The sequence below is a fragment of the Mercenaria mercenaria genome, chromosome 18, assembly GCF_021730395.1.
Source record: "Mercenaria mercenaria strain notata chromosome 18, MADL_Memer_1, whole genome shotgun sequence".
Taxonomy (NCBI): Eukaryota; Metazoa; Mollusca; class Bivalvia; order Venerida; family Veneridae; genus Mercenaria; species Mercenaria mercenaria.
The window spans coordinates 30,170,668-30,198,157 of NC_069378.1; the positions used below are offsets into that span (position 1 = coordinate 30,170,668).

At 34.6% G+C, this 27,490-nt stretch overlaps 1 protein-coding gene and 1 long non-coding RNA gene across 2 annotated transcripts in view; both read right to left on the reverse strand.

The window, feature by feature from the left end:
• LOC123539176 (dual specificity calcium/calmodulin-dependent 3',5'-cyclic nucleotide phosphodiesterase 1C-like) overlaps positions 1-27,490 on the reverse strand; it is a 423,427-nt gene that overhangs the window by 131,785 nt on the left and 264,152 nt on the right. The gene's annotated exons all lie outside the window — the stretch shown is intronic.
• On the reverse strand, positions 23,892-25,302 carry LOC128550742 (uncharacterized). The gene is made up of 2 exons (XR_008368415.1): positions 25,102-25,302; positions 23,892-24,811 (listed from the first exon to the last, which is right to left on the reverse strand). It is a non-coding gene; the product is annotated as an uncharacterized LOC128550742 (long non-coding RNA).

Genomic DNA, 27,490 nt, shown 5'->3' on the forward strand with positions numbered 1-27,490 from the left:
CCACGAAACCAGGGTTTTTAACACTTTTCATAAGAATAAAAAAGAGTGCCAGAATGTCACAATATACAAACCCGTCACAGCAAATTTCTTTACTCTAGCACCTGTATTTGCAGATGTAATTTTAATTTTGTGGTTTTTTTAGTAATCATTGTAATTCTTTTGTTTTTCTAAGTCCAAAAAAAAAACTCCTTACCAGGTAAAAGATACCTTAAAATACACTAAAATTAGAAAGTAACAACATGTTGTACCAAGAAAAGTGGTCTTGGTTTTCCCTACGGTCAATTATAAAAAGTTACAATATAAGTTATTTATAAATAACAACTAAAGGGGAAATTTTAATCTTAAAAAAAAAAAAAAAAAAATACAAAAAAAAAAAATTTTTAGTCCACACAGAAATCCTTACCAGGTAGAAAATTGGTCAAAATAACCTAAAAAATTGGATGTAACATGCATGTTGTACTACAAAAAGTGGTCTCGATTTTTCCTACGTTTTAGTAATGAAAAAGTTACAATATAAACTATTTATAGTAACAACAAAGGGAAAGTAATTCTAAAGAAGGGAACTGCCACAAGACACTTCGTCTCATGATGGTGTATAATTGTGCCCGTTACATCAAAATCCTCTATGCATGAAGAAGTTTTGCTCCGGACAAAGTTTTCATTCTTGTATCCTTTGACCTCTAAGTGTGACCTTGACCTTTAGACCTAGGGACCTGGTTCTTGTGCATGACCCTCCGTCTCATGATGGTGAACAATTGTGCCAACTTTCATCAAAATCCCTCCATGCATGTAGAAGATAGCTAACCCTAACCCTACCTAACCCCAAAACCCTATTTTTAGTAACAATGACCTTGACCTTGATCCCAGAAACCCAAACAATCCCCAAACTACCTTATATAAGTTTTCTATACCCAGTTTCATCAGAAGCTCATTCCTAAGTTAAATATTTCCCGGAAACCCTTTTTGCTTCTGTCTTCTCTCAAAACCAGACTAAACAGTTCATTGATTGAATAACAAGATGCTGCCTTTTCACACTGACATATGTGACTTCCTTGTGGAGAATATGTCCAATCTGTACTGGCCAGTTTATTGATAACTTGCTTTTTTTGCGATTATCAAGCCAGATTTTGATTTATTTGTTTGTTTGTTGTTTTTTGTTAGGTTTAACATCACACTGACAAAATTATAGGTCATATGGCGACTTTCCAGCTTTGATGGTGGAGGAAGACATATGCCCCTCCTTGCATTATTTCATCATGAGCAGGTACCTGGATAGAACCACCGACCTTCCGTATGACAGCTGGATGGCTTCCTCACATGAAGAATTCAATACCCTGAGTGAGGCTCAAACCCACATCGGCGAGGGGCAAGTGATTTGAAGTCACCGCCCATAACCACTCAGCCACGGAGGCCTCCCAACTATGATTGAATCCAAACAAATAAGGTAGTTGCTTTTATTGTGAAGATGTATGAATATAATTAAATAGCTAAATTTTTATGTCCTTGTATAGACAACATCAAACCTAATTCTGGAACAGACTGACAGTTCTTTCTGGTAATTATTTTGATTTTTAGTTGTTTCAGTCGGTAGTTGCACTGATTTGGGTTAGTTTAAAGAATACTCTTCAAAGAAGTTTGAAACTTCATGATGGCCACACACTCAATGGAGTGAAAAAGAGTAGTGTTCAAGATGTTTATGACATGTGCGCATCATTATAAGTAAGAAAGAACAGTCAGCTGACAAATACTTACAGGTCCAATGGAAAGCAGGTCTTGGTTCCTATCTACTATGGATAATCTCAATAAAGCTGGGTACCAGAGCAGAACAGAGTACTATTTTATTCCTTGACAATAATAAAAATATTACTCCAGAATTTTCAGAACACTTTTCTGGGTAAGTCGATGGAGTATGTATGGCCATGTTCTAAATTAGGTTGTTCTTATGCAATCTTAAAAATATCTGGCCTTCCAATACAGTATACTGAAAACCATTATTAAAGTTCTCACTAAACTAATACTCTGCTACAACTACAGAATAAATATGTTCAAAAGGACCTCAATAAATTATGGCTAGACTGATTTGCCTGAATATCAGGAAAATTGGTTAGAATTGAAGAAATTGCTAGGTTTATCAAGTGTTTACGATTGACTGATGTTTAAATATTGATATTGGCAGAGTTCATTCATTGTTCAGTAAAATAGGATAAATTGCTAGTACTCTAAATAATCTACACAAATTCTGTATGCCTAATAATTAGATTACGTTAAATTATTGGCGTTTGTATTTTTTCCCCTACAAAACTTGCTTATTTACATCATTTTTCAATAGTACTTCGATTAGATATATTGTGGGGCAACTTGCATAATTTAACCTGGCCCAAAATTTCTTATATCAAAAATTTACTTTCAGTCAGAGCCTGTGCAAGGTCTAAAATGGCATCTGGCAACTTAGTGTGACCTATCAGATAGGGACTTGGGTGTTTATCATGTGATACTCTGTCTCACTAAAGAAAACATTTATTTCAAATATAAACAAGAGCTGTCTAATGACATCTTGAAGCCCTTTCACCTAACACTAGTTTATACAAAATCTTTAGGAAAATTGCAAAGGGGCATAATTTTGCTATAACGAAAGGAAGAGTTACAAAACTTAACACATAAGCTCAACCTATGATGCCAAAAATGTGTGAAAAATCTGAAAACATCTGGCAAAGCATTTCATAAGAATTAAACCTGCTTACATGCAAAACTGTCATAAAATGTTTTAAAAGGCACAAGTTTTTTTTTTTTTTTTTCAAAATGGGCATATAAAAAAGACCTTTCTGAATAGGTCATTCATAACAGGTACAATTTTAATTTTAAAAACAGTGGCATATAAACTATTATCCATCAGTGTTATCTATTATGTTGATCTTTTCTTAATATGGTACCATTTTTTGTTATTTCAAATAAAGTTTTTCTTGTGTGACTTAAAGCAGAAAGCTTTTCTGTCTTAAGCAGCAAGCCAAGGGAGCGAGAAAAAGTGGCTGCTTACAGCAGGTGGCTGCTTAATGCAGGTAATTTAAAGAATGAATGACCATTTTGGGAAATGAAACACTGGCTGCTAAAGACAGGTTGGCTGCTTAATAGAGGTGACCGCTATAGCAGGTTTTACTGTATGTAAAAGATGAAAAGTTTACTGCTCTTGCACACTGGAAATTGAAAGAAAATTTAATTTGACATAAATCTGTAGGGCTGTCCCCTTTAACAGAGTTATATGAAATTTTATCTCCATTTGTGGCAGTAGAATATCGTAATTATTAACTTATCTGGATGAAAGGAAGATTTGGATGAAATATTATAGAACACAATTTATCATTACGGCTGCCACTGCATTGCTTTTATTGATTGTCTTGATTGTCACAACAACTTGAAAATTGATTGTTGAAGATGCTGGTGCACAGAGTGACTCTGACAAGGAGAATTAGCACATTCCAATATCTGTGGAGGATTAGTTGTTCTTTTATTTTCAAACTTTTGTCTAATTTCTATGAGTAGAAACTGGCTTGACTTGGTGCGACTGTCATTTCTGTTCATTTGTATTCCAGGAAAAAAACAACTGGTTTGACTTGATGTGACAGTCATTTTGGTTAAAATTGTATTTGAAGAAATTGGCTTCCCTTTGGTGAACTTGTATTTGAGGAAATTTGCTTGATTTAGTGTGACTGTCATTTTGGTTAACTAGTATTAAGTTTTGAGGAAACTGGCTTGACTTGGCGTGACTGTCATTTTGGTTAACTAGTATTTAAAGAAACTGGCTTGACCTGGTGTGACTGTCATTTTGGTTAATTTGCATTTGAGGAAATTAGTTTGACTTGATGTGATGGTCATTTTGGTTAGTTTGTATTTGAAGAAACTAGCTTGACTGGGTGTGACTGTCACTTTGGTTAACTTGTATTTGAGAAAACTGGCTTGACTTGGTGTGACTGTCTTTTTGTTTAGCTAGTATTTGAGGAAACTGACTTGATCTGGTGTGACTGACACTTTGGTTTGGGAACCCTTACGAAAATGAAACATGGAAACAAGCTGGCATTAAGCTGCAAGGTAACTGTCAATGATCTGGCAACAGTCTGTCAAAAAAAAAGGTAACTGGAAATAATCTGACTCCTATATGGGAACAAACTTCCAAGAAAAAAAGTTTAGCTGAAAATAATATGGACACTATTTCCATATTATTTCCAGTTTCTGGGAATAATCTGCAAACTATATGACAATAAACTGGCTCATAACAATCAGCATGTAAACACACTGACAATATTGTCAGCTTGTTTCCAGTGTCTGGAAGAAATCTGGCAGGAAAATGGCAAGAAACTGGAAATAAAAAACATAATTTCTATAATCGAATTGAATGAGTACTGAGATACCAGCTTGCATACAAAAACTTAAGCAAAAAATGCTATGTGGAAAAAGGGGCTTAATTTTGGAAAAAAGTATAGTTATGGGACCTGCATAGTACATGTCAGGTCATGACATTGAACAAGTGTGTAATTAGTTTCAATCTGTAATTTTGTAAAAAAAAACAAAAAAAAAACAAACAAAAAAAAAACACAGGGGCATGTCCAATAACTTCTATTCTTTGAATAATCGAGATAAAAATTACATAAGTGACAATATTGTATGGATTGGCTGTCTGTCTGACAGTACATTGGATATAAATTTACTCAGAGCAGATTCTGACAATACACTGGCTACACAATGGCAATACACTGGCAATATACCCATCTTAGCAATTTTCACAGCAAAACAAATATTACAAGACACCTTATCAAAATGGCCAAGTGTTGCATTTTTCCCTCCAAAACTATTTTCAGTTTTCAATAGTTTTCCAGCACTGATGGGCACATTGTAAAGGTACTTTTTCATCATTATACAGTTACTTGTTTTCATTGTAACACAGATTCTGTCCGCCACAAGTATTTTTGCTAAACAGATACAGAAATTTTAAAAGTCATGTATTTTCGCTACCCTGTAAAATCAAACTTGCAGATTTACCATAATCTTTGTCAAATTTCCTTTGGTTTCAATATTATATTATTGATAACTGAAATATTGCAAATCTGAATTTATATTAAATTTGAGTCACAAGCAAATGAAGGTTTTAAGTCACATTAAAATTCATATTAAACATTAATAAGGATAAATAGAAAAAAATATATACTGACACTAAACTGGAAACAAACTTCCCATACACTGACAATGCTATGACAATACAATGGTAATAAAGACAATTTTCCTAGGGGGAAATAAAAAAAATTAGTAACACTGAGTAGTAAGCGATATATTGGGATACTAGTCCATCTTTAGCTCAGTAGGTAGAGCGTCGATCTACGGATCATGGGGTCGTGTGTTCGATCTTAGGACGGGGCTTATGTTCTCCGTGACTATTTGATAAATGACATTGTGTCTGAAATCATTAGTCATCCACCTCTGATTCATGTGGGGAAGTTGGCAGTTACTTACAGAGAACAGGTTTATACTGGTACAGAATTCAGGAACACTGGTTAGGTTAACTGCCCCCTGTTACATGACTTAAATACTGTTGAAAAACAGCATTAAACCCAAAACAAACAAACAAAACTAGTCCATCTGCCACACTAATGTATACCCGCTGTTACATGACTGAAATACTGTTGAAAAACGGCGTTAAAACCCAAAACAAAAAAACACTCGCGTATAAGTGCTCATAACTTTGTACTGCATAAAGGAATTTAGTTAAAACTTTAAATAATGATTCCAGTTTGCTAAAGTGTTTCTCTTGTCCATGTAAGAGAGCGGCATGTTGTGACTGACTATACACTGACAATACAATGACAACACACTGGCAATATGCCAGTGTGTTGTCAGAAAAATATTTCCAGTTGACTGGCTGTGCACTGACAATACAAGGACAACAGACTGGAAAGTCCAAAAAGCCGTTTGTTGTCAGTTGTGTATCCAGTGTGTTGCCAGATTGACATTGCATACCAGTTTGTTGCCAGATTGTTGTCAGTGTTTATTTCCAGATACCTCTATATGATTTAGCTCCTTCAAATAGTTTTATATGAAAAATCAATGAAATTTTGTTAAAACGTCATTACAAACATCACTGACAACAAACTGTATATAAACTGACAGCAGACTGGAAGTTAAATTTTACAGCTGGTTTTCAGGTCTGGAAATCAGCTGACAAGCACATGGACACATGATGGTTATTAAGTGGCAACACACTGGATCAGTTTATTGTCAGCTCTGGAGATAGGCTGGCAAGTAACTGGATTTTAGAGTATTATTGACTGGAAACACACTGGACATAAACTGACCACACACTGACAATAGGGAAGGTTTTTCATAAGGGAAAACTGGATGGCCTCGATGTGGCTGTCATTTTGTTTAACTTGAGTTTAATGGAACTGGCCTGACTTGGTGTGACTGTCATTTTGGTCTGGGGAAACAGGCTTGACTTGGTGTGACTATCATTTTGGTTTTAGGAAACTTGCTGGAATTGGTGTGACTACTGGTGTGGCCATTGATTTGATGTAAATCACAGAATATATTTATCAACTGGTGTTTATGAAAACGGGGCCACTGATAAGATGTAATTTTATCATGACACAGTCATTTTTGGTAACTGGTTTTCGAGCAAACGGCTTGATTTAAATGTGACTGTCATTTGGTTTGAGTAAGGCTTAAACAGTGGATTGTTGTAAAATGCTCTTTTTTAAAAATTGGTTTATTTATTTTTGTCCTTTGGGATCCTGAAACGAATTTTCTAACACGAAAAAAAACCTCATATTTATTTTTGTTAAAACACAGCAATACTGGTTTCATATCACATTATTTGGCACCACGAGTGCTACCAATTTTCATATTCTATTTTAACACTTGTTTCACTCAGAACACCCTGAAATCTTTAATATTATTAAAACATGGTTAAGTTTACATACACTGATTTGACAGGATACATTTGCCAAAAAAAATGCTTCCCTATTCTTTCAGTTTTTTTTTTTTACATAATCGTAATAATACACAGCAGAATCCCTGACAAAATTATTCTATGCCGCGTATAACCAATTTTGGCATGTTTTATTATATTAAAACATGGTACTGTTTAAAAATCTTTTTCTTCCTTTTTGGTCCATTTAAAAACCTGTGACAGGGGACAATAAAATTTTTTACATGTCATATCTTTTTGGAACAACTAATCCATTTTGCCTGCGTCCAAGGCCTTTTATGATTTATTGAATTACTGCCACCTGTTATTGTCCTACTAAATTTTTATGCGCAGCAAAATTTACTGTGCAACCGGGAAAGAATTATTCGATTTCCATCAAAAATATCCCCAATTCCCATTTATTGATAAATAACTGTTGTTTTTAGAGAAATGAAAAGAAGAAATACAAACTATAAACCTAGCAGAAAATACCCATATTCTTCCTTTAATAGCCCATCAGACTCTAATTGTCTTCCTTGACAAATTATACTGAAGTCCTCGTTTTTCCCTGGCAAGGAAAAAAATCCTATATGTTTTCTTTTTTCTACTAAAATGTTTTATCTCTTCTCTTTGTATATGTAATGAAATTATTCAAAGAGATTCCAATTTCCCAAAAATAGTTTACAACAACTTTTATTTACACAATGATCAGGTCTCTGGCCTTTTTAATTTCTATACTTAGAACATCCAACATTGTTATAAAATTTAAGGTATTTTCTTGGTGCCAATTTAAGATTTTTTGAGTTCTTCTTTATGAAACTTATGTAAAGTAAAATATCACAGACTGGCAGCAAGGGACAAATCTGGTAGGTCTTCATCAAAAATATTTTACCTCGATGGAGATTTTAGTTTCTATGAAAAAATGCTGGCCCCTAAGGTGACTAAACTTTTTCCCAAGTGGATCTATTGAAAAGAAGTATGAGATGCTAATATATTCAAGACCAAGTTTTGGTAGGATTTGGGACTTATGTTTATTGGGCTTAAAAATACAGCTTTGAAGTAACTGGTGCTAAAGCATTTTCTTACACAGTTCTGAGTTTAATATTTACATTTCAAAAAAAAATCTTGTGTATTTACATTTCAATATTAAAAAACTTGTATATTTACATTTCAGCATTAAAAAACTTGTATTTTTTTTTTTACATGAAAACTTTATAAAATTTAATCATTTCTGAAACAGTGATAATATGGGTTCAGAATGGGAAGTAAATAAGAGGGTTATTTTTTAGAAAAAAAAACAACATATGTCTCCTTGTGCATCATAACTTGATGACAATCATGTAAAAATATGTGCAGCAGCAGGCAGGATGACTTGGTACCAATAATTCCTATGAAGTTTCATTCAAATCCAACCAACGTATAATACTACTGAAGAAAATTTTTTAAGAAAGAGGGCCATGAAGGCCCTGTATCGCTCACCTGACCTACTGACCTAAAGTCATAAAGATCAACTTCTGAGAAAGGGTTTCATTAAATATGGTCATAAATGTAGCCCTAAAGTGTTAACTAGCTTTTCTTTTGATTTAACCCGGTGACTTATTTTTTGACCCCACATGCCCCAGTTTTTGATCTTGACCTAAAAATCATCAAGATTAAAATTCTGACCAAAGTTTCATTAAGTATGGTCATAAATGTGGCCACCTACAGTGTTAACAAGCTTTTCCTTTGATTTGACCTGGTGCCCTTTGTTTTTGACCAGATGACCCAAAAATTCAGACTCGTCAAGATTTCATTGAGGGTAATTTTCCCAAGTTTCATTAAGATTGCGCCAAAATTGTGACCTTAGAGTTTTAACAAGTTTTTCCCTTTGATCAGACTTGGTGACCTAGTTTTTGACCCCACATGACCAAATATCAAACTCGTCCAAGAATTTATTGAGGGTAACATTCTGACCAGTTTCATTAAGATTGGGTCAAAATTGTGACCTCTAGAGTGTTAACAAGCTTTTCCTTTGATTTGCCCTGGTGACCTAATTTTTGACCCCAGATGACCCAATATCGAACTTTTCCCAAGATTTTATTGAGGGTAACATTCTGACCAAGTTTCTTTAAAGGGATAAGGTCAAAAATTGTGACCTTTTAGAGGTTAACAGTCAAATTGTGACGACGAACGGATGGGTGACGACGGACGATGGACACTGAAAATCACAAAAGCTCACTTGGCACTTTGTGCTCAGGTGAGCTAAAAAATAACAATAAAGGGGGCCACAACTCTGAAATAAATAATCGAAAATAAATATGAAAGGTTATGTGCAAAAATACTTCATAACATGTGCAGTCATTGCTGTGAAATTCGGAAGAAAGCTGTTTTTAAAATTACGTGACTGCTAGACTGACAAGGGGACTGACAGGGGGAAATGGAGGTGACAAAAAAATTATTTTGGTTTTAAAGAAAGTGTTATTTTCTACTGGCAATAAAATGGAAACAATTGTTTCCTATAATATAATTTTGACAACAGATAAAATCTATTGACACTACTCATCACCTACTGAAAGTACACATGAAAAAAAAACCCAAACCCAAACTCACTTCTTACTGTCAATATGTCTTAAATTCTCTCAGATTGTAATAAAAACCCAAGATTAATGGATTAACTTCCTGCTTAAGTTTTAAAAAGCTAAACTGGAAGCTCCAGCAGGGAAATAACTTAAATTGCGTCCTCTAAAGTAACCGTGTTGACCCATCACGTTTTCAGCGGTGTTGGTATTGCGCACATTCAGATTACTTTAAGACAGTAAATAAACAACGAGATCAAAGGATTATTCTCGCTGTGACGTGAAAAGCGAAATAAACCACCCAAATTTTCTTGTGAGAACTAAAAAATTTCAGGAACTTCTTTTTCTTAATAATATTTCCTACATAGCAACTTTTATTTTGGGTTGTAAAAAGAAACAATTGGAAACCCCTTTATCATTTGTCTTGCCTATTACCTTTAAATTTTCACAACTGGAAACATTCCCATTTACAACAAAATACTTTTTTTTAAAGTGGCATTATGCTCATCTTACTGCACTTTAGTGTGCTTTTGGTGAATGTTTTATAAAAGCAATTTTCGGTTGCTGTGCTTTTAAAATGTGTAAAATTAACGATTCTGCCGCTTTAAGTACTGTATACTTAAAGCTGATGCTTTAGAAATAAAGAAATCGGATAATAAAATAATAGTTTTTTTTAAATCTTCTATGCAGTGATCCCCCTTACCTATAGGTAGAATTTCTGAAGTTAAAGGGGAAGCAACTTTTGCGTGCATTTTGGGACTTTCTTAAAAAGACTGCCCAGTCAAATTAAGAAATTTTTATATTGGAAAGTTATTATTCCGAACTAGTAACAGGAACAGTTTGGTATATTGGGTTAAAAGCTATAATTTTCTCCACGTTTTTTAAACACATCTATTTCAGCTGGATTTTATGAATAAAGCACTCGGTAAACATAAATAAGTGTAAAGAGATCAGATGTTAAAATTTCGAACAAATCCATTTCTTCTTCAAAATAAGACTGACCACCTATAAAGCAGACTGTATCAAAACTTAAAAAAAAATTGGCTTCAATCAAATTATATTTTGACTTAAAGTTCATGTCAGTTCCAGTCTCATTTCCAGGGAAATAGCAGTAATGACGTCTTGCAGAGAGGCTTCGCCCCCTACACTCACGCCACACTCATTAGTAATCAAATTCATTCAACTTCAATAAGAAGACAGACAAACCGAATTCTTTCACATTATAACAGTAAATTACATCTTTTTTGCATGCTATATTTATGGTTGTTTTAAACTCTTGTGACGCCTGCTTTGTCTGCAAGAATCACTAAAATATTCTAGATATACAATCATTTCACATCTAACTGTATGTAGGAGAAACAGAATGTACTTATTTATATTTAATACTGTATCGTCTGATTAATATCAGACCATATGCTCAGCATTCCTTAGAATGGGCTGTCTATCAAAACATTAGAGGCCCAAATGAGCCTAAGTCGCTCACCTGAAGAGGACATTGACTATATGACCTTGCTTCGACCAAGTTTGGTAAAACATTCCTTTAAAGTTGTTCATCAAAATAAAAGTTGTTTTTTTCTATATTTTGCCAAAGGCAAGTCTATGCAGAACAATTAGAACAAATTTCAAGTGAAGTTATTTTAAGATCTTTTTTCTGTTTTAAGCTCTTCTGTCCCTTAAAAGATAAGTGGAACCATTACAAAGATGCTACTTCCAAAGTTTGATAAGGTCCACCAAACATGTCATTTATAAAAAGGGTTTTCATTTTTTTGCTCTAGGGCCCAAAAGAGGTGTCAAGTGCCCCAATCTGAACAAATTGGAGGCCCTTTGAAATGATGTTTACTGGCCATTTTTTGATGAAGATCCATCAATTTTTTCATCGGGAAAAACATTTGTTACAAGGTAATAATATTTTTAGCTGTAGGGGCCCCCTTTTAAAGGGATCAAGTGTCTCCTTTTGAACAAACTTGGGGGGAAACCTTGAAATGATGTTTACGGCCCAAAGTTTGATGAAGATCCTAAAGTTGTTCATCAGAAAAACAGTTGTTACAAGGTAATAAAAATTTTTAGCTGTAGTGGCCCTTTAAGGGATCAAGTGTCTCCATTTGAACAAAATTAGGAGGAGACCTTCCCAGTAATGTTACAGACCAATTTTAATGAAGATCCATCCAGTGGTTCATCATAAGAGGATATTTAACCCTTAGCCTGCTAAATTTCTATATGGACTGGTCCTTTCATTCAATTTGGGCAATACATTTATTATTCGAAGGGGTGTTTACTAAAAATTTACTGACTGAATAGCGAACAGTGCAGACCATGATCAGACGGCACGGATGTGCGGGCTGATCTTGGTCTGCACTGGTCGCAAAGGCAGAATTAATGCCGCCAGAGGCAAAGGGTTAAAGTTGTTTCTTTTAACTGTAGTGGCCCCTAAAAGTGGGTCATGTGCCCCCGTTAGATTAATTTGGTGTAAAAATTTTTAATAATAATACAGACCAAGTTAGATGAAAATCCATCCAGTGGTTCATCAGAAGTTGTTTAAAGATACTTATATTTTTGGCCCCTAAAAGGTGTTAAAAGAAGAATGCTATAAACCAAGTTTGATGAAGATCCACCAAGCCATTCATGAAAAGAAGTCCTTTATATGTATTTCTATTTTTAGCTGCAGTGGTCCCTAAAAAAATACCTTTAGATGATTTTTTTTAAGACAAATCAGAATAATTAACAAGAGGGCCAAGATGGCCCTAGGTCGATCACCTGAGAAACACACCATAATACACCATAACAGTGTAAACACAGCCCTAGTGATTGCATGGAAAAAATATTCTGCCCAAGAAATTCTTTTAAATTGGAGCAAAACACAAGTACTTTTTTTAAATTTGACCTAGTGCCCTATTTTTTGACCCCAGATGACCCATATTCAACCTTGACCTAGATTTCATCAAGGAAATCATTCTGACCAAATTTCATAAAGATCAACTGAAAAATACAGCCTCTTTTGCATACACAAGGTTTTTCTTTGATTTGACCTAGTGACCTAGTTTTTGACCACAGATGACCAATAACCAAAACTATCAAGATTTTATCAAGGCAATAATTCTGACAAATTTTAAATAAAGTCAATTTGAAAAATACAGCCTCATTGCATACACAAGGTTTTTTCTTTGATTTGACCTAGTGACAATTTTTAAACCCAAGATGACCCATATTCAAACCTGACCAAGATTTTATCAATGCAATCATTCTGACTGAATTTCATGAAGATCATTGAAAAATACAGCCTCTATGCATACACAAGGTTTTTCTTTTAATTTGACCTAGTGACTAGTTTTTGACCCAGTGACCCATTTTTCGAATTCGGCCTAGATTTCATCAAGGTTATCATTCTGACTAAACTTCATAAAGATTACTTGAAAAATACAGCCTCTATCGCATACACAAGGTTTTTCTTTGATTTGACCTAGTGACCTAGTTTTTGATCCCAGATGACCCATTTTTGAACTTGGCCTAGATTTCATCAGGGTAATCATTCTGACCACAATTCATGAAGATTAATTGAAAAATACAGCCTCTATCGCATACACAAGGTTTTTCTTTGATTTGACCTAGAGACCTAGTTTTTGACCCCAGATGCCCCTTTTTCAAATCGGCTGGATTTGTAAAGGGTAATCATTCTGACCAATTTCATGAAGATCAGTTGAAAAGACAGCCTCTATCGCATACACAAGCTAAATGTTGACGGACAGACGGGACGACGGACAGACGCCAGAATCGAGTGATCAGAAAAACTCACCTGAGAAAAAAAAACAAGAAGCTGCATTCAATAAACGCTTGATGCCCCCTTTGGAAACCTTGTCGATACAAGCAACCTAAGTCCAAATCGAGGTCAAGTTCAAGGTCAAACGGGAGGCCAGGTGATGTTTGAAGATAAAGGAAGGGGCACAGGTTACATCTGCATTAGTATCAAGTCATTTAGTAAGGGGTATTGATGCTAGACGAAACGTCCATTTGGTTAAACCAAGAGATGGCCATACAAGCAAACTAAGTCAAATGAGGTCAAGGTCAAACTGAGGTCGGGTTTGATGTTTGAAGTGAGGTATGGTCACATGTTACATCTGCATTAGTATAAAGTCATTCTAGAAAGGGGTATTGATGCTAGCGGAACGGTCCATTTGGTTAACCTGGTACGGACTGACAAACGGACAGGACAGGACAACCCACTATATGCCTCCCACATCAGTGATGCCGGGGGCTAAAAATTGAACAATCTTAGTAGATCGTCACAAAAGGAAGATTTTTGGGTGAAAAAATGATGTTAAAATCAGACAATAGTTTTATTTTAGGAAATCTTGTTTGAATGTCTCCAAGGAACATTTCTGTCAACTAAATATTTTGAAAGTGGCATCTGAGCCGTGCCATGAGAAAACCAACATAGCCGCCGTCTGGTCAGGATCCATTGCTGTTCGTTTCAAAGCCTATAGCAATTAGAGGAAACCGTTAGCGAACAGCATGGATCCTGACCAGATGCACGGATGCGCAGGCTGTCTGGACCCATGCTGGTCGAAAAAGGCCACTATGTTGATTTTCCATGGCGTGGCTATTATTTTTGAGAAGAAGATTTTTTAAAGTTTTTTTTTTTCCCAATCACCAAGGAAACCCAGAGTTCAGCACGCCCAAAATTCTTTGAATTATTTTGGAAGGGAACCAGTGGTCCAAGGACTATTCAGGCCAAGTTTCATCAGCTTCCACTAAACGGTGTTTAAGAATAATAACAGTCGAAAGTTTTTCCTGCGGCCAGAAGTTATACAGACCAGAAATTGTTATGGATGTATGTTGGATGTATGTGTGACCGCGCTCAGCCTAAAAGTAACTTATGGGTGAATAACGTGCTTGTCTTTTTTTTCATTATACCATTACGTTTTTATGTGGGAAAATATTACTCCATTCTACATGACTTACATGTAGATCTATGAAATATGTATTTCTAATTCTGGAAGTTTTGTTTGAGGAAAAGTAACTATATTTCCCTTTCATGTATAAATAACTTTTAGTTTAATGGTCAAATTCCTTGACTACTGAAATTTCTTTATTAGAGCTTTCACAAATGTGATTTATGCCTTCACCTGGACTTTGACAACACAGGACCATAATCCAGGAAATTGAAGAGTAATTATCACAAAAACCCTAATGTACAAATAAATATCAATATTGCAATGATCATTGCTGAAAGTTTGAATAAATTTATATGAAATAATGAAAGAGGAATTCAGGTCCAAACATTTCTCTATATTCATAAAAGAGTTCCCGCTATATTGCAAAAGCGGCGTTCCATAAATTGCGATAAGCCAATCGCATATCGGTCAAAATCACATGAAATCACCCAGTCCCCCTGTGCTACACTACTTGTCGCATTCCAAAATCCAGGCCGCAGGTAATAATAATGTCAACAGAAGTGTGCACTAAAGTACCCGAATTGACACAATGTACTGTGAGTGATCACAAAAAGCTCATGCTGAACTTTGTGCTCAAGACAGATAAAATATTGATTAAATCCCCCGTGATTTTAAACTGGACAATTGTTTATTTAAAAAAAAAAAAAAAGTTAAATTCACTTACATATTGTGGTGGTCGAGATACCTTCCTTTATCTTTGCATATTTGAATGAATTCAAATAATGCCTTTTTTCTTCAATGTTTTTCCCACATCTAATTTTTTTTCACCCTAAATATTCTGTGTCAATGATACAGTTATTTCAACAAGTCCTATAAGTAACCTGCTTCAACTTTCTTTCCGGTTTGTTAACTCAATAGTACTCAAGAAATAGTCCGAATTTTGTCCGTTTCACATTTTTTATCAATTCAGTGTTTGTTCGCAAAATCAAGCATCTTAACGACACAAAACCTCTTGAGATTTAAGCCCTCCTCGAGATCTGGCCTCCGTCTCAAAGACAGCCGCAAGCCAGTCTATATTGAAACCGTTATTCCGTCACTTTCGGCTTACATTGTCGAAGATTTGCATGCGGCTGCCAAAACTTTTCAAGCAACATGATATTGTTCATATTCCATCGCTTTTTATTTTCTTTCAAAAATAAAGCCAAATGATTTAAATCAATCGTATTGACAAGACATGCAGATTGGACAAAATTCGGCTTCCTTGGCATGCGAATCTTCTATCAATATTGTCTGCAAGAGATTTTCATTTACATATTGTCCATCAGAGAATTCGTATACAAGTATAAAAAAACAGATAACATCCTATGCCAGCAATTTCATCTTCGAGAAAAAAATTTTAAAATCCTTTGCCAGCAATTTCATCTTGACGAAAAAGTTTTATGACAGAACATAAATAATGCAAAGACCAAAATTGCTCCAGTGTTAAGCTAAAATTTTGGACACCCTTTCTGTCTTTCTATGTAACAATTCTTTTTTTTTTTTCAATATCATGAAAATTTTTGTAATTTGGTATCACCAAAGCAAAAATCCTTGATATTAAATCTTTATTAATACTTGGGTTTTATACTAATTTTCAGCTACTTGACACTGGACAGGTTTTAATATTAAAAAACAACACTTTTTTACAGAAGGAAGTTTGGAACCAGTCAGTTTACTGGAAGGAAGTTTGGAAAAAACCCGTCAGTTTTAGTTTACAAACAAGGAAGTTTGGAAACCAGTCAGTTTTACTGAAGGAAGTTTGGAAACCAGCCAGTTGATCAACATATCATAGCTTTCAATCTAAGATACAGTGTGCCCGTAAACCATTTTGACCTTGACTCAAGCAGCCTAAACAATCCCCCACCATCTGTTTTAATACATGTAAATGCTATCTACAAGGCTTTTTGTTATTTTGCTGGAAACTGTTTTTCTGTATTTTAAAACAATGTGATGTTAACTCAGATAGACAAAATACATTCCAAAGCTATAGGTTTTCATAATGATAAGGTTTCTATAAACCAAGTTTGGACCTTGACACCAGCAGCCCCAAATGCAATCCTTAAACCTTTCCTTTCATCAGCTATCTTTTACAAAAATCTTAGAAAACACCTCTTTAATAAGATTTGTTGATTTTCTATTTCAGTAATCCAACAGGTACCCTATAAGTTTACTATACAAAACATTTGATAGAACTAAAGTTAATAGAAGAAAAATTGTCATTCTATTCTTAGTGCGACTTTGACCTTGACCCTAGCAAAACCAAAAGCATCACAACTCATTTACCTTGTAGCTTCTTTATACCAAGTTTTATTGCAATACTTATTCCTTAGGTGTAAAAAAAAATTGTTTGTTTCCCGGGATCCCCACCTACCCTAAATTTCTGGCCCCGACCCGAATGTTGTTATGGCTTGGGAATATTTTTTTCAACTTTTTGACAAAAAGTTGCAAAAATGCACTTTTTTGCTTTTAAACATGGTCAGTGATGGCAGAAATCAACTTACTGATGCTCTAAAGCAAAGTAAAGGCATATCCCCCTTATTTGTAGTCATTTTTAGACACAAAAATAATTTCCGAAAAGTCTCACTTAATAATAAAAAAAAAAATTTTTTTCCGACCTACCTACCCTAATTTTTTTTAGCATGTTACCGGAAACAAAGAATTTTTTTTTAGGCCTTATTCAAATTAACCCTTTTCACTGGACACAACTGATTCTTCCTTTGCGACCCGTGTAGATCATGTTCAGCCCGCACATCCATGCGTCTGATCAGTATCTTTTTTGGAAACACCCCTTTTAACAGTTAACAGTACTGTCCAAATTGAAGATGTACAAGTCCATTAAAAAAAATTTAGCAGGGTAAGGGTTTAAATGAGCGAAGTCATTTTTTTAGCTTTTAGATACAGTGACCCTTTTACCCAGCTGCCTCAAATATAACTCCAAGTTAGCTCTGCATATAATGCTTGCTATACTTAAGATTCAAACAATTTGTAATTCTGAGCATTAAAGTTCATGGTCGAATCATTTCTTTTTTAGTAACAAGTACCTAATGGTCTAGATCCCAAGTGGCATATAATACTTTCAAAGCGCAAGTCTAATACTGTGAATTCATTAATATTGTGGGGGACTAATTTTCGTGGGTTTGTTTGGGTTTATTCAAACCATTGAAATTTAAACCCAATGAACAAGTAAAATTCCCTTCATTTAATGTTCAAAATTTAAAATCCACGAATTCATATCCCCCCGAAATTGCATTTGACGAAACCACGAAATTTAATGCCCCCGAAATTAAATGATTTTACAGTATAACTTAGTTTTGGGGACAATTTCTCTGTCTGAAAATGCCCCTATCTGCCTGACTACTTTACTCCAAATAATATCAAAGAAATTTTTGGTTTAAGAAAACGAGTTCACAAAACCTATGATACAAAATGCTTTAATTTTCCAATTTCTAAATCTTTTTTGTTTTTCACTAAATTTCAAAAATTCATTACTGTTGAAATTTATGAAAGTTAAAAGAATGCAGTTAAAATAGTCTATAAAACAAAAGATAATTTTTCCATGAACACAATCCTCATATTATTTTTAAAACGTTTTTACAACACATTTCTCATCTTTCTATTATCACCTCCTTCATAATATTATAATCTTAAAGTTAAAATGTACATTTAGCAGACCGATTCTATATAATTATCCTCTTCATGTTACATTTTTTTTTTTCAGAACATGCGGTCTTATTGTTTGTCGCAAATGGTTAAGGTATGTCATCGTTATAACTTTACGCATAAAAATGTGGTCAATACAGGGAATGTGAATCTTGTCCATCATGCTACATAACTCAACCTCGTTAGTTTTTTGCGGTTTTGTCTATTAACATGAAAAACTATGCGAGCAACAAAATTTGTCTGAAGAGAAAAGATAGTTAGCTTAGCTGCGTGGCGACACTAAATATACATATAAATCGTCTATAGTTTTCTTACATTCGGCGGGCCCCCCTGGGGTATGAATTTGCGAGAACAAAATGAATGACTTCTCAGATTCAATTTTCTGACTGCCTGCTTCCAGCCTTAATTTTGTCTTTTTTTTGCCAAGTGTCATTTTTCTTCTCTTTCCTGAATGACTTACAAAAAATTAACCAGATTTCACTGTCATCTAAACATAGAAAGGCAACGAGATAAATGATTAGGACAAAATGCATTCATCTTTATGCAAAAACATTTTCATTCAACAGATTTACTAGGGGGATTCAATATATCATATTATTAAATGACTCCGGTAAATGTTTGTTAAAAATTCTAGTTTCATGAATCAATGGTTTTACTTGGTTTTAGCATCCTTACATGGGTGTTCCTCAGACTTGCTGAAATGGTTCCACACCCGGGGACAGGACCAGGGCCTTTTGTGGTCCTCTTTTTGTTTAACCTTATCCGCTGGACACGCTTGATTCTGCCTTTGCGACCAGTGTAGGTCATGTTTAGCCTGCACATCTGTTCGCCATTCAGTCAGTATTCTTTAGGTAAGCACCCCTTTTAACAGTTAATGGTACTTTCCAATTGATAGATGGACAAATTCATTATGAAATTAGCAGGGTAAGGGTTAATGATTAAAATATCAAAAGCAGTGGGTTTTTTCTTTAATAAAGTCAGATGCAGTTGGGCACAGTCACGAGACAGATGCATGATGGGCACAGTCGGAGTTTGATGCAGATGGGCACAGTCACGAGTACGATGCATGATGGGCACAGTTGGAGTACAGAGCATTATGGGCACAGTCGGAGTAGATGCATGATGGGCACAGTCGGAGTACAGATGCATGATAGGCAGTCGGAGTACAGATGCATGTTGGGCCAGTCAGAGTACAGATGCATGTTGGGCACAGTCGGAGTACAGATGCATGATGGGCACAGTCGGAGTTACAGATGCCATGTTGGGCACAGTCGGAGTACAGATGAGCATGTTGGGCACAGTCACGAGTACAGATACGCATGTTGGGCACAGTCGGAGTTTCAGATGCATGATGGGCACAGTCGGAGTACAGTGCATGATGGGCACAGTCAGAGTTGACATAGAATTAAAAACACACCCCAAGGTAACTGCATGTATTCTTTCATATTCCATGATGGTAATGATACAGTCATGATTTGCATAAAAAATAGAGAAATAGCTACAAATTGACGTGACATATATAAGGCAAGACAATGTGTTTTAATGTCTAAACAATTTTATGACATCAATGTAGCAGTATTCACAGTAATTGATATATTAAGCTGAATTTAGACCCGCACTCTTTGATTCCACTGTGTAGATACTTATTTTATCTCTGTTTTTTAAAACTATACTGAAAAGAATTGACTGAATATATATGCAGATGACCTTGTGAAAACACATTAATTCAGGGAGGGCCTTAACTGTCCACCCGTCATCTTGTAGTATAGCTGTAAAATCGAGTTCATGAGGAAAAAGTAGGTCACTAGGTTTTGGTGGGTCTTTAAGCATACAAATGACAATTGATTTTATTCAGGAGAAAATTACTGTTCAAATTCTAAAACCATATAAAGATTTTGTATAATCCTTGATGACATCCACCAATGTTTTTAAGTTTCTGTGGTTTTCTTTTCCATCGTGCAGCTACGACATTTTTGGCTTAGGGGTAATTATTGTAAGTAAAACAGTGATTTTTGTTACATAATTAATATCTTTATTAGGGCTTTTCCTTTTTTACAGGCAAATAAATCGGGTTGTATTAGAACATTATAATTTATAAATTTTTACATAAAGTTTTGTTCATCTGGAGCGTTCTGTTTAACTTTGTGACTGAAAATTCTATAAAATATATGTGTCTGCTTGAAAAAACTGGAGACCATAATTCAATTTGCTGCCAGACATTTCCATTCCTAACCAGTATCCATAACATAATTTTTCACTACACTTTTAACATGCCTTATTTGTCCTGATTAATTATTTTGTTTGCTTAGAAAATACTAAACAGTGGTGAAAAGTATAAATCCCGCAAGTATTTAAACGACAGCATGTTTATATCATGTCTGATCGTTATGGTTTTTCATGCATTGTTGAACTCAAAAGGTTGTCAATGATAGAAGTTAAGTGCATATGTACTGTTATACAAAAATATTTTCTGCATTGGAACGTTTTAATGAAGAAAAATCTTTAATTATCAAACATGTTATCGTTGAGAAACCGTTAGCGGAACAGCATGGATCCATTTTTGGTCGCAAATGCACTATGTTGGTTTTCTTATCGTGCAGTCATTTATCATGTGGGGTGCCAATCAGCTTGCCTACAGAAACTCTGTGGTTCAACCTAGGGCCAGCCCATGCCTGCAACAATGCCTAAAGGGGGAAGGGGTCCATGGGGCTTCCTCCACCATCAAAAGCAGTGACCTGAGTTATATCAGTGTGATTCTAAACTTGGCAAAAAAAAAACCAACAAAGGAAATGTCTAGTGATGCCACCAACTACTGCAATAGTAACAAAATAAGCACGTTTGACCGTAGTCATATCACGTAGATAAAACTGTAGCAGCGTACCTTCATAAAGGAGAGGAACAACCGTAACCGGACAAAGCTTCTGTCTAATTCCTAACTATATGTTCTGTAATATTTCATGTATTACTGAAATAAAATTGTTTAAATAATAGTAACAAATAGTACACAGCAATATTAATAGTATTGCTCTTGTATTACTCTTCTCCAGAATTTACATGCAATATTGCAATAGTTTCTTAATAATAATAGTCACCTACTGACCAGATATTTCATTATTGAAAGACCATCAAACGCTTTTCAAATCCTCCTCTGCTTCACTATGGGGAGAATTATGATGTCAAAAATCATTATGTCACAAAAAGTCACAAAATTTGATGTCACAAATGATGATGTCACAAAATGATTGAAGACTGTAATATGAATCAATATAGGTTAATCAATCACTTACAGAAAGTTAAAACATTACTTGATCAAATTCAAAAGTTATGATAGGCTTTAAACCATTCATTTAAAAATATTGTTATAAAATGCCACGATTGGTTGCAGTATAACCTTATGAATAACTCCCAAGATTGGACTATAAAGAGTGATAGGTGTAAAAAGTACTTTTTGCATATATTTCAAACGTTTTGATTCAGTAAGAATGAAGAAACCTCAAGTCAATGCCCATCTATAAATCTTCCTTGCTTTCAGTTTCAATTTTGCAAGACTCAATGTGAGAAAGGGTTTCTCAAAATTACCCTGTAATTATGCATAGTTTTGCATTTAGATGAAAATGGGGCAAGATTGTCCTGGAGGTAACACTTGGGATTACTTGTGCTAATGACATAGGCAACAAAAAGACATCATGCTACCAATAGCCAATCACAAGTTAAAAACATCTGACTTCTATTTAAAAATAACTAAGATAAGACAAATTTCTCATTCTTATGCAATTTTTTGCAATTGTAATTTGTCTTTTTTTCCCCAGTTTATAAAGTTTGTACTAGTTGTCTATTTTTGCCATCTTAATAAACCTATGCATTTCTAATAAATTTCCCGGAGAGTTTTAATCATTTTCAAATATCTAACTATGTATTCAAAAGTATTGGTAAGTAAGTTCTCCTATTTAGGTCTAGCAGTAAATCAAATTTGGTAAAGGAACAACATTTTAAACCCAAAAATCTACCTGTCTAATACATGTTTAACCTTTAGTCCTGTACCATTGGATTCTTAAAATATTCTCAAAAGTTGTCCCCCTTAATAAAAGAATGCCATTTGTAAAGAACTAAAAGTAAACAATTCTTCAAATTGATGTTTAAACCTAGTTATGTGAAGTTGAAGCACTGGGACATTATTGCAATTGGATCAAAACAAAGACATGTAATAGGCATAGGAAATAGAGATCAATATAATTGCACCTTTACTAATCCTACCAGGTGTTCTGTATTACAAAAGTGGATCTATTGTGACATTTTGATGCAAGCAAAACTGTATTATCTGCACTATTATTTACCTACTGGTACTTCGTTTTATTATTGGCTTGTTAAAAGTTAATTTTTTACCATATGTAAGTTGACAGAATCATAGGAACCATGTCTTGAGGGGTAAATCAAACACAAATGAATAAATCCTTAATGATTTTGTTGTGCAAAAAAGTATGATATTGTGTCTTAAACAGTTTTCATTTTCCACTCAATTGTGTAATTGCAAGGGAAGTAACCCTTACGAAAATGAAATATGGAAACAAGCTGGCATTAAGCTGCAAGGTAACTGTCAATGATCTGGCAACAGTCTGTCAAAAAAAAAAGGTAACTGGAAATAATCTGACTCCTATATGGGAACAAACTTCCAAGAAAAAAAGTTTAGCTGAAAATAATATGGACACTATTTCCATATTATTTCCAGTTTCTGGGAATAATCTGCAAACTATATGACAATAAACTGGCTCATAACAATCAGCATGTAAACACACTGACAATATTGTCAGCTTGTTTCCAGTGTCTGGAAAAATCTGGCAGGAAAATGGCAAGAAACTGGAAATAAAAAACATAATTTCTATAATCGAATTGAATGAGTACTGAGATACCAGCTTGCATACAAAAACTTAAGCAAAAAATGCTATGTGGAAAAAGGGGCTTAATTTTGGAAAAAAAGTATAGTTATGGGACCTGCTTAGTACATGTCAGGTCATGACATTGAACAAGTGTGTAATTAGTTTCAATCTATAATTTTGTAAAAAAAAAAAAAAAAAAAAAAAAAAGAAAGAAAACATAGGGTCATGTCCAATAACTTCTATTCTTTGAATAATCGAGATAAAAATTAAATAAGTGACAATACTGTATGGATTGGCTGTCTGTCTGACAGTACATTGGATATAAAGTTACTCAGAGCAGATTCTGACAATGCACTGGCTACACAATGGCAATACACTGGCAATATACCCATCTTTGCAATTTTCACAGCAAAACAAATATTACAAGACACCTTATCAAAATGGCCAAGTGTTGCATTTTTCCCTCCAAAACTATTTTCAGTTTTCAATAGTTTTCCAGCACTGATGGGCACATTGTAAAGGTACTTTTTCATCATTTTACAGTTACTTGTTTTCATTGTAACACAGATTATGTCCGCAACAAGTATTTTTGCTAAACAGATACAGAAATTTTAAAAGTCATGTATTTTCGCTACCCTGTAAAATTAATTTGCAGATTTACCATAATCTTTGTCAAATTTCCTTTGGTTTCAATATTATATTATTGATAACTGAAATATTGCAAATCTGAATTTGTATTAAAATTGAGTCACAAGCAAATGAAGGTTTTAAGTCACATTAAAATTTATATTAAACATTAATAAGGATAAATAGAAAACAAGAGGACCATGATGGTCCTGAATCGCTCACCTGTCTCCACATGACCCAATTTTCATGAAGATCCATTGAAAAATATGGCTTCTAGAGAGGTCACAAGGTTTTTCTATTATCTGACCTAATGACCTAGTTTTTAAAGGCACATGACCCAGTTCTGATCTTGACCTAGATATTATCAAGGTGAACATTCTCACCAATTTTCATAAAGATCTCATGAAGAGTATGGCCTCTAGAGAGGTCACAAGGTTGTTCTATTTTTATACCTACTGACCTAATTTTGGCAACATGTGACCCAGTTTCAAATTTTATCTAGATATCATCAAGGTGAACATTCAGACAAATTTTCATGAAGATCCATTGAAAAATATGGCCTCTAGAGTGGTCAAAAGGTTTTTCTATATTTAGACCTACTGACCTAGTTTTTGACCACAGTTGACCCAGTTTCGAACTTGAACTAGATATCATCAAGATGAATATTCAGACCAACTTCCATACAGATCCCATGAAAAATATGGCCTCTAGAGAGGTCACAAGGTTTTTTTATTATTTGACCTACTGACCTAGTTTTTGATGGCATGTGACCCAGTTTCGAACTTGACCTAGATGTCATCAAGGTGAACATTCTGACCAATTTTCATGAAGATCCATTGAAAAGTATGGTCTCTAGAGAGGTCACAAGATTTTTCTATTTTTAGACCTACTGACCTAGTTTTTGACTGCAGTTGACCCAGTTTCGAACCTGACCTAGATATCATCAAGATGAACATTCAGACCAACTTTCATACAGATCCCATGAAAAATATGGCCTCTAGAGAGGTCACAAGGTTTTTTCATTATTTGACCTACTGACCTACTTTTTGAAAACACGTGACCCACTTTCGAACTTGACCTAGATATAATCAAGGTGAACATTCTGGCCAATTTTTATGAAGATCTATTCATAAGTATGGCCTCTACAGAGGTCATAAGGTTTTTCTATTTTTAGACCTACTGACCTAGTTTTTGACCGCACGTGACCCAGTTTCGAACCTGACCTAGATATCATCAAGATGAACATTCAGACTAACTTTAATACAGATCCCATAATAAATATGGCCTTTAGAGAGGTCACAAGGTTTTTCTATTATTTGACCTACTGACCTAGTTTTTGAAGGCACGTGACCCAGTTTCAAACTTGACCTAGATATCATCAAGATGAACATTCTGATCAATTTTCATGAAGATCTTGTGAAATATATGGCCTCTAGAGAGGTCACAAGGTTTTTCTATTTTTAGACCTACTGACCTAGTTTTTGACTGCATGTGACCCAGTTTCGAACTTGACCTAGATATCATCAAGCTGAACATTCTGACCAATTTTCATAAAGATCCCATGAAAAATGTGACCTCTAGAGTGGTCACAAGCAAAAGTTTACGCACGCACGGACGGACTAACGCACGGACGGACGACGGACGACGGACGCTGCGTGATCACAAAAGCTCACCTTGTCACTTTGTGACAGGTGAGCTAAAAATATATACTGACACTAAACTGGAAACAAACTTCCCATACACTGACAATGCTATGACAATACAATGGTAATAAAGACAATTTTCCTAGGGGGAAATAAAAAAAATTAGTAACACTGAGTAGTAAGCGATATATTGGGATACTAGTCCATCTTTAGCTCAGTAGGTAGAGCGTCGATCTACGGATCATGGGGTCGCGAGTTCGATCTTAGGACGGGGCTTATGTTCTCCGTGACTATTTGATAAATGACATTGTGTCTGAAATCATTAGTCATCCACCTCTGATTCATGTGGGGAAGTTGGCAGTTACTTACAGAGAACAGGTTTATACTGGTACAGAATTCAGGAACACTGGTTAGGTTAACTGCCCCCTGTTACATGACTGAAATACTGTTGAAAAACAGCATTAAACCCAAAACAAACAAACAAAACTAGTCCATCTGCCACACTAATGTATACCCGCTGTTACATGACTGAAATACTGTTGAAAAACGGCGTTAAAACCCAAAACAAAAAAACACTCATGTATAAGTGCTCATAACTTTGTACTGCATAAAGGAATTTAGTTAAAACTTTAAATAATGATTCCAGTTTGCTAAAGTGTTTCTCTTGTCCATGTAAGAGAGCCTGGCATGTTGTGACTGACTATACACTGACAATACAATGACAACACACTGGCAATACGCCAGTGTGTTGTCAGAAAAATATTTCCAGTTGACTGGCTGTGCACTGACAATACAAGGACAACAGACTGGAAAGTCCAAAAAGCCGCTTGTTGTCAGTTGTGTATCCAGTGTGTTGCCAGATTGACATTGCATACCAGTTTGTTGCCAGATTGTTGTCAGTGTTTATTTCCAGATATTTTTATATAATTTAGCTCCTTCAAATAGTTTTATATGAAAAATCAATGAAATTTTGTTAAAACGTCATTACAAACATCACTGACAACAAACTGTATATAAACTGACAGCAGACTGGAAGTTAAATTTTACAGCTGGTTTTCAGGTCTGGAAATCAGCTGACAAGCACATGGACACATGATGGTTATTAAGTGGCAACACACTGGATCAGTTTATTGTCAGCTCTGGAAATAGGCTGGCAAGTAACTGGATTTTAGAGTATTATTGACTGGAAACACACTGGACATAAACTGACCACACACTGACAATAGGGAAGGTTTTTCATAAGGGAAACTAATAGATCTCTACTTATAAGTACTAGCCCAAGGCAAGAGTTGTCACTCTTTGTGGATCACAACTTTAAATTAAAAATTAAAACTTCTGTTATTGATATTAACAAAACTATCATAAACTTCACATTTGTGAAATCATTTTTGGTTATTTCAAGGACTTGGAAATTAATTTCTAGACTTTATTTAATGTAATTCTATCATTGAAAATTTTAGGGCCTATCTCTACATGTAAAAGTTCTTTAAAAATGGTGAGTGTTTAAAGGTGTTGAACTGTCCAGAAGAATGACCCCCTTCATGCAGTCCCTTTTCAGAATTCAATATATATGTGAGAAAATTGATGATGCTTTTCTAGACTGATATATATGTTTTATATGCTGTTTAATTTTCATGTAAAACAACTCTTTCTTTCTATGATTTGGTGATGTTCGAAATTTTTTTCCCAAAACCTGGACGTAACTCTTTACAAAGCAATAAAGTTTGATCCCCTAATGGGAAGGGGCAGTTTGTTATACTGGCTGCCAAAGGAACCACAGTTTTTAAGACTAAAACATAGCTGAAGATAATCTCCCATCTTTAAAGTGAGGTTTAACGAAAACATTTATTTTACTTTGAAAATAAACAAAGGATCTTGGCTGATTGATAGACAGATAGATGGACAAACTAATAAACAGAGGGAAAAAAATAAAATTTGTATATTCTACATTCTGCTTTCTATCTATGTCAACAGTTTCATGAAAAGGTCCTTTGTACTTTTACAAGTTATGACAGAATGCAGCTTTTGTGAATGACAGAAGGACAGACAGAATGATGTACTAACCAATGGAAAAACAGAAAATAAATAATTTAAGGTACATGTTCTCTGCATTGTCTGCTACCAATTTACCAAATTTCATGAAAAAAGCTCTTGTACTTTAAAAGTTGTCACAAATCTATATTTTGTCATATTTTTGGACTAAATGTATTTGTTGCCATAGCAATCATATATGATTTCCATAGCAATGGAAAAG